Consider the following 3,034-nt stretch of genomic DNA (forward strand, 5'->3'; position numbering starts at 1 on the left):
ATTCGATGAGCCTCAGCCGCAGATTTCTTCATATTGAAGCAAAAAATTAAAACCTCCCGCAAATGACGAGAATTTGGCTCGTAAACTGACATTTTCAATCGAGAATAACTTTATGATGCAGATACAAATCGACTAATGTTTCTATGGGGTTATGTTGACAGATGCCCAAGTTTATTGTATGTACGTCTATGATCTATTTATTTCGATCACCACTTACTGCTAAAGCCATCTATAGGAACGGCGGAAGCAAAGTTGTACACCTAATATATATATTTACTCTAAATAAATATTTATTTGCGATTAATATTATTTAAAAAAATGTATATCAAGATTTAATAAATTTTTTCAATGTATCATTATAGTTATTTGGAAATATGTTATTGTACAACTGGATAATTCTTTTTAAATTTTCGTAAATTTTACGTATAAAAAAGGTAAGAAAATCATTTAATTATTATCTGGAGACACGGTAGTGTCCCGGCGCTAAGAAAAGCGAAGTGTCATGGCGCGAGACACTGCTGTGTTCCTTTATGCGAGCCGACGAGTTGTGACAGATCTGGAGACATTCTCAATAAAGGTTAAATCATCAATCATCAATTGATCAAGTTCTATATATACTCAATCGATAGCCACTACTCATATTGTATGTAAAAATGCTTTTATTTTTTTTCTACGTGTTCTATGAGCGGAGATATTGCGACATAATCTTTGTTAAGGATTCCTACAGACGAGCGACTTTGTAACGCCATAATTGAAATATGAGCCAATTTGTGACGCAACGAAAAAATGTTGCGGATGTATATGTAAATAGGCGAATTCGTGGCGTGATAGAAATGCGCTACGAATGCGTAAGTCCGATCTATATAAGATGCAGAACGCAGGTCGCAGATTACAAGTAAAACATATTTTAGATTGTAATAGGTCGCAGATACTATAATACGCGCGAAGGACGCACAACGCAAGACGCAAAAGTTGAAGTTCACTCAATGCATCCGCAACGTTTTTTGTCCGCCATAAATTGGACCATATGAACATATTCGCGACATTTTTCTATAGCGCCAGAAAATAGCTTCGTATAATGGATCGGTGCTTTCAATTGTGGCGCTACAAAGTCTGTAGGAGTCCTTATTTTTTTTACCGAGATTTCTCAGTTAACACTAAATATTTCTGAAATATCCTTAAAAGACTTAGTACCAGGCTGCTCCTTGTCCTGATGAAGTGGACTGCAAAGTTCATGAAACATTGGCATTCTAAGAATGAATCTGGACACGGAGAAAACCCACTAAACGCATAGTCTTTATATAGAAAACACTCGTGGAAGCAAGAATATTCTTAAAAGGTTCCTAAAATCCCTAAAAAGCATTCCAAGTGTATTCCGGAATATTCCAAAGTATTTAAGGAATGTAAAAGCATTTAAATATCGATTAAAAATTCCATTTATATATCGTTATGTACTTCAAGAATGTTCCATATATATGTTCCGCAAAATTTTAATTTTTCCAGAAATTACGAATCAGTTTTTAAACAAAATTTTGAAAAACACACCTTCGAATTTTGGTGCTTATTTTATTGGCAAAATGTTACGCTCCTTATATTCTCTCTTAAATGATTCTTATTAAAGAATAAATCCTCTCCATCACGGTCCTCTATTGGCGGAAATGCATACTACTCGCTCACGAATGATTTTCGTAATCGTACAAGGAGTATTCATACAATATTTCTGAACATTTTATCAATATTTGTATATTCTATGATGATTCTTGCACTGTACCAAAATTTTCGGCACAATGGGAATATTGGGAATATGAATCGAATTTTTTATGAATATTTAGGGATGTTCTTTCGAGATATCCCTTCCATTTGAGCTAAAGCTTTATAGACAATATTGTTACGATATATAATGACTGTTTATGAAAATCTTATCTTTAGGTTTTATATAATTTAAAAATTAAAAAAAAGTAGTTTCACGAAAAGTCATACGCTCCTATGCGCTCGATAAGGGGAGAGATGGAATAAAACTCGCTTCGCGAGTAGAAAGTTGTACGCCTCTTGACAGGGGGGAGCTGTAAGACATTAGATATATAGATATTCTTATCCACCAAGTTGGATCCACTTGATTGATAGATTATAGTATATTATTAGTGACAAAGATAAATGTTACGAAGAGCCCAAATTTTGATAAAAATACACTGAATCAATACGTTTTACGCGTTCGCGTAAATATAAAGATTTGACAAGAAAAAAGTGTTGTTCCTCTCCGCGAATCGAGATATTAATTCTTAAAATCGATCACTATTCGGGTTAGAAAAATCTGTCATAACAGTGGTTTACTATGCTTTAAAAACATATATTCTCTGCTAAGAAGTGAATTTGTATTTTATAAGCAGTGAATTTGTTTTTAAAGCAGTGAACCACTGCTGTGACAGATTTCCTAATTCAAATATTCATCAACTTTAACGATCTCGGTTTGCGGAGCAGAGCAACATTTTTCTGATCAAATCTTTATTTTTAAACGCGGAAACGCATCAATGCAATGTATATTTTTATCACAATTTGAAATGAGTGGGATCTTCTTATAATTAACATTTATCTTTATCATTAGTCATACTATACAATCAACTAGAACCAAAATGACGGATGAGAATATCTTTGTTTTAAGGTGAAGTGAAACTCATCTCGCGTGGAAAGTCGTGCGCCCTTTGAGCTATGTTCGGATTCCCCTGGGTGCTCCCCGGATATCATTCTTGTTGTTTACCGAACGTTAAGCAAGGATGACATGACATTTGAGGAGCACTCGGAATCTGAACACAGACTTGGTAGAGGAGGAAGGGGTAAAACTCGCTTCGTGTGAAAAGTCATGCGCCCCGAAAACAAGGAGAGGCGTTGAAGTGAATATACTCAATGTAAGGTTTGGTTAAAATTATATAGTTTCTGAGATTAAAAGAATATAATATGCATATATATATATATATACCTGATTCTTTTGTCAGATCAACAACTTTAGGATTTTTTATTTTTAATAACTGTATAATTT

The sequence above is a fragment of the Atta colombica genome, unplaced genomic scaffold (assembly GCF_001594045.1).
Source record: "Atta colombica isolate Treedump-2 unplaced genomic scaffold, Acol1.0 scaffold66, whole genome shotgun sequence".
Taxonomy (NCBI): Eukaryota; Metazoa; Arthropoda; class Insecta; order Hymenoptera; family Formicidae; genus Atta; species Atta colombica.